General features: G+C 41.8%; 1 pseudogene; it reads right to left on the bottom strand.

Moving 5' to 3' along the window:
- Positions 1-3,791: 3,791 nt before the first annotated feature.
- Positions 3,792-4,064, bottom strand: LOC142432297 (cytochrome c oxidase subunit 7B, mitochondrial pseudogene; annotated as a pseudogene).
- Between the last annotated feature and the right edge of the window lie 7,925 nt (positions 4,065-11,989).

The following is an 11,989-nucleotide window of genomic DNA, read 5'->3' on the forward strand; positions in this document are numbered from 1 at the left end:
TGAATTTGTTCAGGTACAAGGATCCCTTGCTTGTTCCATGACAGAAACTACTTCCCTGGCTTTTTAAATATGGATGATGGTTCTTTTTTTTTCTTGCTCATTGTTTATATTTTTAATCTTTATACTACTATTGTTTTATCCTAACCACTTCATTTCACTTTTGTTCTTTATTGTTTCTGTTGGGTTTACCAGTTTGGGACCCACAGAAGGAATGGCTGCATAGAGGGAATAACTGGTGCAAGTATTTGTAGGGGATGGGTGAGTGGGTTGGGGGAGCTGGATTTTGGAAGTAAACAATGAAGGTGGGAGGGGGACTGAGCACCAGAACTGAATATAGTTACACAAATCATTTTCAAGGTGACTTAATCATCAAGGTAGAGGAGAAAAGAAACTTCTGAAATTGGTTGTGATGACTGTACAATTCTTTTTTTAATGACTGTACAATTCTTGATGTGATTGAACTATTGAATTGTATGATGTGTGCATTAAGTGCCAATGAAACTGTTTTTGAAAAATCCCAAGAAAAATAAGCCCGCAGAGAAACAGCTCTCACAGTTGAAGCAATGGGTTTATCCAGGTTGGATCGAGTCTGGGGGTCAGGAGTAAGCTGAAGGCCTCCTTGATTCCTGTAGCTGCTGGGCCTAATGGACAGGAAGCAGGAAGATAAACCTGTAAGACCCCAGGATGGTGGATGCTCAGCAGTTCCCTGATGTCTTCTGGAATCAGCTGGTGACATCAGAAGAGATCAGTTGAACTAGAGGCAAGATTCCAATCCAGCAGCAGAAATCAGCTCGCTTCCACGCACTGTCAGTTCACACCAAGACTCCGCCATACTCTGAGGAAGAGCTCCTTCGATTGTATCAAGGCTGTGATGACCAGATTAAGGAACTCTATGCTGACCACTTGCCACTTGTCTGAATTTGGTGTCCTTTGGTGACTTGTGCGCTTCTGGGCTGCTGCACGCTATGTCACTGGTAGATCAAGTCCAAGCAGAGTCACCCCTTAGGGAACAGATTTCAGCAGAGCTTTCAAACTAAGAACATATCATGAAGAAGGAACAGGCTGTCTGCTTTTGAGAAATTACCCACAGAAAATTGACTAGGAGCAGACCATTGACAGATACAGCATACCTCGCTAACTCAAGAAGGTTATCAGAGATAGTATCAGATGATAAGCCCTCTCAGGTTGGAAAGGTTTTGCAAAAGATCCCTAGCAAGCGCTGCCTTTACAAAGTAGTTACCCCAAAAGACATGGATGGAGGAAAGCCTTCTGTCCTCTGTACAGTGGCAAACATTTGCCAGAAATTCAGGCTGGGTTCAGAAAAGAATATAAAGTATGAATGTTCATGTCCTATGAACCAGGACAGAAAGCAGAGACTAGCAGAAATATGTTTTCTTGTATCTCATTTGCTATGCAGAGGCATTTGACGGTGTGGGCCATAAGAAATAATGGATAACCTTGAGAAGAGTGGGAATACTAGAGCACTTAAGTGTCATCGTGGGGAACCTGAACATGGCTCAGGAGACAATTGTAGAAACCAAACAAGGGAATGCCACGTGGTCTAAAATCAGATAAGGTGTGCACCTGGATTGTGTCCTCTCACCATACTTTTTTTAAAAAAAACCAATTTATTAGGGGCTCATACAACTCTTATCCCAGTCCATACATATACATACATCAATTGTATAAAGCACATCTGTACATTCTTTGCCCTAATCATTTTCTTTTTTTTCTCCTCTTTTCTTTTTTTACATTTTATTAGGGACTCATACAACTCTTATCACAATCCATACATATACATACATCAATTGTATAAAGCACATCTGCACATTCCCTGCCCCAATCATTCTCAAAGCATTCACTCTCCACTTAAGCCCTTTGCATCAGGTCCTCTCACCATACTTAATGTGTGTGGTAGTTACACAATCTAGTGTCATTTTGAGAGGATTACGAGTGGAAGGGTGGAGTCTAGGCTATCAATCAGTTCATAGCCAATGAGGACTCTCTGTAGGCATGGCCTTCTGCTGAGGACTCGGTAGTTCTATATTCCTCCTTGGAGGCGGGAGACACTCTGTCTCTCAGTTCACTCCCTGCAAGACATCCCTGTGGAGATGACACATGGAGAGAGGCTGATGGAGTCAGACATCTGGAGCCATAGAAGTCATGTGGAGAGCCCTGCCAGCACTGAGATGCTTATAACACCACTGGATCCAAAAGACTTCCACCCACTGGCCTGTGATCTTCCTGCATTCGGCACCATTGCATGTGTTTCATGAGTTTGAAGAAGACTTTATGGACTAGTATATGGACTAATATTGGACTTATGGACTTGATCTGAACTGGGCAGGGACATTTTCTTAATATACAATTACTCTTTATATAAAGCTCTTTATTATATACATGAGTGTCTATTTGTTTCTCTGGTCAACCCAGTCTTATACATAATGCAAGGTCCTCATTCTGGAAACCATAATAAGAAATCCCTGCCTAAACTAGGAATCTTAGACAGCTGAGTGTGTCGATGTCATTTATTTTATTATTTTTAAAAAATATTAACTGAAGGAAAAAAATAATTTTTTTCCATGACTTGTACAGCAAATTTAGTTGGAAAGAGCTAACTGTGAACTAATTATTTCCCATCGATGTTGTTGTTGTTAAGTGGGGCTGAGCCATCACGAACTCATAACAACCCTGTGTAGAACGGCCAAGTCCTGCACCATTGATGCTCTTTCAAAATGAGGCTTCTGTCCTGAGAGAGATCAGTGGGAGCATTGTCTTGGTGGAGAAGGATTCTCTGGCGAAGCATCATAGGCAACTTTCTGCTACAGCTTTCCCTACCGTTCTCGAAAGCAGACGTTAATATTCTTGGACCTGCCAGGAGAGGAAACATTTGGTAGAAGTCACAAAGATGGGTTCAAGGAGGCCTATGAAGTCATTCCGTACCCAGAAAACACCTTTACGGATGCACAAAAGAAAAACTTTCCTGAAGTTAATCCAAAAATTCCAGCAGCAGCTAATTCCTCTATTCTGGTTTGGTGCCTGCAGGAAAGAGCTCAAAAATACTCCTCCCAGTGGAACAGAGAAAGGGTAGAAGCAGATTGTTGTTTTCAGGGAGCTAAGAGAACATCCGAAAGAAACAGGCGGTTTAACGATGTTCCATGTGTTTCATCTGAATATTTTGTGTATATTTCTTTAACATTCTTAAGTACACAGTACATGGATTTGAGCAGTAACTTTCAAAGTCCATGTTAACTAATTTGGAGTGCTTTGGACTCACAATCACTCTATGGTAAGAGACGGAAACACCGCCCAGTCTTCCCACCGCCTCACAATTGTTCTTATGTTTGAGCCCATTGTTGCAGCCACTGTGTCAATGTATGTTGCCATGGGTCCAACTCTTTTTAGGTGCCCCGCCTTTATCCCCTGCATGATGTCCTCATCCAACTGGTGTTTCCTGATAACAAAGCATCTCCTGTCTCTAATAAAGAGTCTGACTGTATTTCTTCCAAGACATATTGTGTATTCTGTTGGTAGTCCGTAGTACTGTCAATAAAATATCAGGCCATGAAAACATAAAATGAATTCTTTTTTTTTTTTTAAATGAATTCTATACTTTATTCCCTGAACATCTATTTTTCTTTTCTTTTTAAAAATCATTTTATTGGGGGCTCGTACAATTTTTTTTTTAGTTTCAAATGCATTTTATTTCTTCAATAATGCCATGTTAATGCATATGTGGTGCTTTTACTTGAATCAATTTAAAAGTTAATTTTGAAACAACTATTACACCACCAGCTGATTTAATTTCTATTCTCTCCATTCCTTTGGGGTAACTCTGCCAACAGGGGACATGTTCCATTCGATTCCAATTTGTGTTGCTGTGTCTGTCCATACAGCAATACAGAAAGTGGCTCCACCAGCTAAAATAGTATCACCATATTTGTCATGGAAATCAGGTGCCCGTTTCTGGTGGCTATGCCTTGCCATTGCTTGCTGAATGCTTCGCATTTGAAGACGGCTTAGTGCGTTTTTGGCCAAGGGAAACATCGCGAAGAAGTTCACAGAACTGCAGCAACTGCAGCGGCTGGCTCTGGAGAACCCGCAGAGAGGTCAGAAAAACAAAATCGCTCGTACAATTCTTATCGCAATCCATACATACATCCCTTGTGTCAAGCACATTTGTTGCCATCATCATTCTCAAAACATTTGCCTTCTACTTGATCCCTTAATACCGCTGCTCATTTTCCCCCTCCCTCCCCCCTACCTCATGAACTCTTTATAATTCATAAATTATTATTTTGTCAAATGTTACACTGTCCGATGTCTCCTCCCGCCCACTTCTCTGCTGTCCATCCCCCAGGGAGTAGGCTATACATAGATTCTTGTAATCAGTTCCCCCTACCACATTCCCTCCACCCTCCAGGCATTGCCACTCTCATCACTGGTCCTGAAGGAGTCATCTGTCCTGGATTCCCTGTGTTTCCAGTTATTATCTGTATCAATGTACATCCTCTGATCTAGTCAGATTTGTAAGGTAGAATTGGGATCATGATAGTGGTGGGGAGAAAGCATTTAAGAACTAGAGGAAAGTTATATGCTTCATCATTGCTACCCTGCACCCTGACTGGCTCATCTCCTCCCCACACCCCTTCAGTAAGGGGGTGTCCGGTTGCCTACCGATGGGTTTTGAGTCTCCACTCTGCACTCACCTCATTTACAATGATATGATTTTTTGTTCTTTGATGCTTGATATCTGATCCCTTCGACAGCTCGTGGTCACACAGATGGGTGTGCCTCTTCCATGTGGGCTCCATTGCTTCTGAACTAGATGACCGCATGTTTATCTTCAAGCCTTTAAGACCCCAGACGCTATATCTTTTGATAGCCAGACACCATCAACTTTCTTCACCACATTTGCTTATGCACACATTTTTCTTCAGCAATCGTGTCAGGAAGGTGTGCATCGTGGAATGACAATTTAATAGAACAACGTGTTCTTTCATTGAGTAAGTGCTTGAGTGGAGGCCCAATGTCCATCTGTTGCCTTAATACTAAACCTATAAATATATGCACATGGATCTGTTTTCTCACTCTCATATAAATATAGTTACATATGTACATTCCAGTCTTTAGACCTCTATAAATACCCTTTGTCACCTAGTTCTTTCCTCTATTTCCTTTTACTTTCCTCTTGTCCAACTATCATGCTCAGCCTTCATTTGGGTTTCAATAATTTCTCTCCGTTACAAAGCCCTTGCTGAATCCCTCCCGGGCCTCTTACACCCTCCTTGCCACTGATTTTAGATCACTTGTTGCTCCTCTGTCCCTGGGTTGGTCAGCACCACCTCCTTACCCTCGCCTCCCCCTCTCCCGTGTCCCCCCGGAACCATTGGTCCCGTTGTTTTCTCCTCCAGATTATTCAGCCAGTCTGTCTTATTTAGATAGATCTGTAGAGATAATATGCACCAAAAATCAAGCCATGGCAAGATATAAGGTGATGAGTGAGAACACAGTGGAACATCTACTTTTTATCTCAATTGTTCTTATCATTTCTACATTAAGCATGAAACCTGAAGGGCTCAATGCAACTCCCAAGTAGGATCCATCTAGGAGTAAACATTTCACACTCTTGTTTGAACCCTTGAGAAAGAGTGGGAGCCTACACTCATAAACGTAAAATGTACTTCAGTAAAATAGATGATGCTACAATGTGGTTGATGGAAATTTAAATGAGTGCCATCATGCTGACAACCCACATCAGTACATTCACAAGCAACTTCCAGAGCAGCCGACTGAACTCAGGAGAGCTTGTAGAACAGGGCAAACATTGCTGGTGATATGAGCTAGATTTTGGCCCTTTGTCCTTGTTCACTCTCTCTGGATGATTTAATGTTGAAAGAGGTGTATTGTTAACTTCAACTATTAAAATAAATAAATAAAAATTTAAAAATTTTTAAAAAAACTTCAACTATTGTGATAGTGTAATCAACTTCTCCATTCAATCGATCAGCATTTGCTTGGTAAGTATGTGCTGTGTTGTTGAAGGCATATATATTTATGATTATTCAATTTATTTGATATCACTATGTAATTTGTATGCTTATCTCTTAACAGGTTTTGTATTAAAGTCCACTTTGTCTGATAGTGAGATTTGTACCCCAGCTGTCTTGATTATGATATCTATGTGAGCGTTTGATCTCTCCTATCCCATTTAACCTCATTTGTTTTCTTGGGTGTATGGAATGTCTCGGGGAAATCATGTATAGTCAGATGATGTTTTTTAAACCCATGACAAATCTGTTTCCATTGGAGCATTTAGTTCATTTACATCCATATTAAGTATTAAAGGAGTGACTTACTTATTCCAATGTCATTAAAAAAGAGTTGGGTGGGGAATAAGAAATAACATTTTTTAATAATAATAATGAACAATAATAACCCGTACTCGAACTTTGTGCCTTTTCCATTGCTGCTGCTTGCTTTTGTGTTCTAATAGCGTATTCTTCTGGTCTATGTGTTGTGTTAGGCTGTACCCAATAGGGAAAAACCCAGTGAAACTTTTATATGTATGTATGCAGAAAGAGATTTTAACAAGAAATAGTCAAACAGTTGAGCAAGTGGGTTCATTAAACTGATTTGAGTCAATGGATCAAGAGTAAGTTGAAGGCTTCCCCTAATTCCTATACCTGCAGGACCTAATGGAGAGGAAGCAGTGAGACCACAGGCTGGTGGATGCTGAGCTGAATGAACGAGAGATCAGCAGAATGACTCCAAAGTCAACAGTTCCCTGGTGGCTTCTGGGATCAGTTAAGGATATAATGAACAGTCAGTGGCGCTAGAGTCAGGATCCCAATCCAGCAGAAGTCACCTAGGTCCATGCACTGTCAGTTTATACTAAGTCATAGTGTGTGAAGTTTCCTCAATTGTATAAAAGCCGTGACCAGATTAAAGTCTACTCTGACCACCTAGCACTTATCTGCAAATGGTATGCCTTTTTAGCCCATGTATTTCTTGGCTGCTGAAAATTATGTCAGTGGTATGTCAAATCCCTGCAGGGTCACCACAAGGGAACAGGATTGAGCAGAGCTTCTGGCCCAACAACAAACGATGAAGCAGGAAGAAGCTGTCCACTTTTTAGGAATTAGCCACAGCAAATTGGATTGCAATTGGATTGCAGTGATGTGAACCCAAACAGTAGGAAGCGTCTCTGTTAGGCTGGTTGAGTAGAGACAAATCCAGTGACACTCATGTTTAAGGGAGAACTTTATATCAAGCAGTAGTTATCAAAAAAACAACGCAGCCAAAGCCAGTTCAAGTCCACCAGTCTGATACTAGTCCATAAGTCTCACTTCAGACCCACACAGTCACATGCAATGATGCAGGAAGATCATAAGCCCTTTGGTGCAAAGTTGCCTAGGTTCATGGTTGGTGGGAACAACTGCAGCCTCCTGCAGTTGTCAAGGTCACCAAGCACGAAAGGTGCAGGCAGAGGGAAGGAATGCCACAGGGCCTCCTTATGAAAAGGTTACTCCCACAAGAAGCCACCACCAGGCTGTGACCTATGTTTTTATACCCTCAATATAACATGAAATTATGGAACCCCACAAGTTGATGGAAAGTCATGACATGGTGATAGAAACGAAAACTGGAGATGACCTGGAAGAATGTTATAAGACCAATGACATCTTCATCGTAAATACCTTCTTTCAACAAGGAGCAACTATACGCAAATACACTGAACTCAAATTGACTATATTTTCAGAAGAGATGATGGAGAAGCTCAATATCATCAGCTTCAGACAATCCAGGGGCACTCTGTGAAACAGACCGTCCATTGCTCATATATAAATATAGGGTGCAGCTGAAGAAGATGTAAACAAGTCCAGGAGAGCCACAAACTGAGTTGAATATATCCCACCTCAATTTGGAGAACACGTTAAGAGCAGACTTGACGCATTAACCATTAATGACAGAAGCCCTGAGGAGGTGTTCGAGGGGGGCATGGTCACAAGGGAGAACGATCGAGTTAAAGATAAAAGACAAAGATAAAGCTGGGAAGTAGGGGGCTTGATAAGAAGGGACTGCAAAGCCCAGAATGTTATTGAAGGCAGGTTTATATACAGTTCTTGCATTCCAAAACAATTTCTCATCTTGCATTCCAAAACAATTTCTCATCTTGCATTCCAAAACAGTTTCTCATCTTGCATTCCAAAACAGTTTCTCACACAAAGTGTTTGTTGACAATATGCATTGAAGGGAAACAAAGAAGCAATAATATTTCAGTCTAATAATAATTCAAACACGATAAAGCCAGACATAGGGAGTAAACTTGAACAGCTGCAGCATGATGTGTTTCATCAGTTACCTAAGGAACGGGAGAGAAAGTGTTTACTTTATCTTAGCTGAAGGTCAGACTGTGAAGTGTCTCAGCTCCCTAATTTGAGCTGTGAGCACTTTCCCACGGGTTTTCCTAAACTGTGGAATATGGTGATGGCCTTGTCCGACTTGGAGAAGGAAATGAGGTTCAAACAGTCCCACTAATGTACCCTGTTACTCAGAAGCCCATGGGAGTGTTCTGCTGCAGGTTCTGTGTGTTCAGAGAAATGGCACCAATATCTCCATGTTCAGAGACTTAGCATGTCTTCCTTTCTCAGAGTTCATCTTAGCACAATGCGCTCACACAGGGGGGGGTCAGAAGAGACTCAAACCTACTCTAAATTGTAGAGCCACTAAGACAAATGGAACAAAAGATGAAGGCAAAGAGCTGAATAGAAATTTCCAAGGGGCAACTGGAAAAGACAAAGGAAAATATTACGATTAAATAAGCAAAGTCCTAGAGTTAGAAAACGAAGAAGAAAATATGCTCAGTATATCTAAATTCAACGACAGAAAAAATTCAAAAACCTCACTGCAATATTAAAGGATTCTATGGGCAAAATGTTGAACCATCTAGGCACCACCAAAAGATGGCTAGAATGAACAGACAGTGTCACTGAAAGTAGTTGACATCCAAACATTCCAAGAGCTAGCACATGACCATGAACCAATGATACTGAAGGTAGAAGTCCAAGGTGCACTGAAAACACTAGCCAAAAAGAAGGCTCCAGGAATGTCTAGAATCCTAAGTGCAGATTCAACAAGCTGAGGAAGCCCTGGAAGCACTCTTTGTCCTTCAAAAGAAACGTGGAAGACAGACGCCTGGCCAAGTGACTGAAAAAGAGCCATATTTATGGCCACAACGCACACATTGTAGAAAAATACCATTGATAGTACATGTCAGTAAAATTTTACTAACGACCTTTCTACAAGATTTGTAGGCATACAATGACAAAGGTCTGCCAGGCATTCAGCCCGGGTGCAGAAGAAAACATAAAATAGGAATGCTGACTTCCCATGAACTGCGCCAGAAAGCAGGAATGCCAGACAGATGTTTCCTTATGTTTGGGGGGGAAACTGTGGGACAGGTTGAGAACGTAAGTGGCCAAATCCTCTCTGCTCATAATTATGGGATTTGGAAAGCTGATTCCGGTGAGAGATGGCCTTCATAGTTATGAAATCAAAATAAATATATATATTTAATCGTTTTATTAGGGGCTCAGACAACTCATCACAATCCATACAAACATCAATTGTGTATCAAATAAATCTTAATAAACATTTTCATGACTGAAAATCGCCCCTACTATATTCCTCTATAAAGGAGCTAGCATAAAAGATGCTTCATAATTGTGTTGGCTATTCACTGTGCCTGCAGGTTAACTATAAATACAAACAATCAGATTCTGGGCCCTGTCCCACCCTAAAGTGTAGCAAACTCTCTTCTGATGTCTCATTCGGAAACTGATCATAGATCGTTTCACCGGGGAGGGAACAGGAACTTCCTAGGTCAAGCTAGCTCAAGGACATTCTAGATCAAGCCACTGACTCACTCTATTCCCCACTTGTAGGATTACCCATTCACTGTGTTGCATGTTCGCTGCATTCGTGTATGCCTTGGGAAAAATTTGTAAGCCCCATGATTATATAGACTCATTGAATATAGTCACTCTCTCTCTTGGTTTTTGACATCAGAAGGAGAGCCTGTGCCCCGCTTTGTCTTCATATATTATTTTCCATAATCGCAAAGTGGTTCCTAAGGACTCGTTCGACTATTGGGGGAGGGGGTACCTCAACAAGTGGTGCATCAAAAAGGGTCCAGAATCCCTGCGTACAATGGCTTTGAAACCCCACTGAGGAGAGGTGAGACTGGGGGATTAATTTGATATAAATTAATTAATTAGTTTGATGTAAAGCTGGGGGCTTAGTAAAAATATAACAGGGTTGTGGGGAAAAGGAAAAGCAAATCTGAGTGTAAAACTTGTGTGAGCGCTTCAAATGTACAAAAGCAGACTAAACTCTTTTGGAATGAATACAAAGGACTGTTAGAAAAAACTGGAAGATTCGGTTCCGACCCAAACAAAAAGCAATAGAGAGGTCTGAGGGGCTGGCCCCGATCCCAACTACATGGACAGCCTCCCCTCCCCCCAGAAGAATTCATTTCAGAGGACAGCACCGAAGCTGCAGCTCAGGGAGAGGGACATGTCTGACCAGAGCACATGGGAGCAAATGAAGGGGGAGGAAAAGAGAGTGGAACACATCCCGGCCCTCCAAGCCTTCAGGATGATATTCCTGCTCAGAGCAGCCAATGCTCGGAGAGGACCGTAGGGCCACCCCCACTACGAGACACCAAGTACCTCCCTGACCCATAGCGCTATGGGGGACAACACTAGAAACAGTGCAGGAATTGTGGCTGATCTGACCCCACCACACCAAGGCAAAACACTAAGGGCATGCAACAGAACAGCAAGGGGAGCAGAGCAACAAGTCCGCAGGGAATACCAAAAATAGACTTTGGGGCCGGGGCTTGGCACCCCATCAGACTCAACGGGAAAACACTCCTAAAGGTCAGCAGACCTTGAACTATTTATAGGCTTTGGGGGGGGGCATTGGTTTTTGTTGTTCTTTTCTTTTCCTTTGTTGCTTTGTTTTGCTCTGTCTTGTTTTTGTGCATATTATTATCTCCGCATGTCTATCTAGATAAGACAGGTGGGATAAACAATCTGGAGGAGAAAAAACAGACCTACAGTTGGGGGGGAGGATATGGGAGAGGGGGAAGTGGGGGAAAGGAAGTGGGTGTTAACAAACCCAGGGACAAGGGAACAACAGGTGATCTAAAATTGATGAGGAGGAGGGTGTAAGAGGTGTGATAGGGCTTGATCAAGGGTAATGTAACTGAGAGGAATTACTGAAACCCAAATGAAGACTGAACATGATAGTGGGACAAGAAGAAAGTAAAAGGAAATAGATGAAAGAACTAGGAGGCAAAGGGCATTTACAGAGGTTTAAATACAGGCATGTACATATGTAAATATATTTTATATGACAATGGGAAAATGGATCTATGTGCATATATTTATAGGTTTAGTATTAAGGTAGCAGATGGACATTAGTTCTCTACTCAAGTACCCCCTCAATGCAAGAACATTTTTTCTATTAACCTGTCATTCCATGATTCTCAGCTTCCCGACAGAATCACTGAAGACAAAGTGGGTACATAAGGAGATGTAATGAAGAAAGCTGATGGTTTCCGGCTATCAAAAGATATAGCTTCTGGGGTCTTAAAGGCTTGAAGGTAAACAAGGGGCCATCTAGCTCAGAAGCAACAAAGCCCACATGGAAGGAGCACACCAGCCTGTGTGATCATGAGGTGCTAATAGTATCAGGTATCTAAAAACAAAAGTCATATCATTGTGAATGAGGGGGAGTGTGGGATGGAGAAATACAGCCCATCTGTAGGCAACTGGACATCTCACAGGGAGGAGATGAGCCAGTCGGGGTGCAATATAGCACCAATGAAACATACAACTTTCCTCTAGTTCTTTAATGCTTCCTCCCCCCATCATGACCCTAATTCTAACTTACAAATATGGCTAGACCAGAGCATGTACAT

This window comes from Tenrec ecaudatus, chromosome 18 (assembly GCF_050624435.1).
Source record: "Tenrec ecaudatus isolate mTenEca1 chromosome 18, mTenEca1.hap1, whole genome shotgun sequence".
In the NCBI taxonomy this organism is placed as follows: domain Eukaryota; kingdom Metazoa; phylum Chordata; class Mammalia; order Afrosoricida; family Tenrecidae; genus Tenrec; species Tenrec ecaudatus.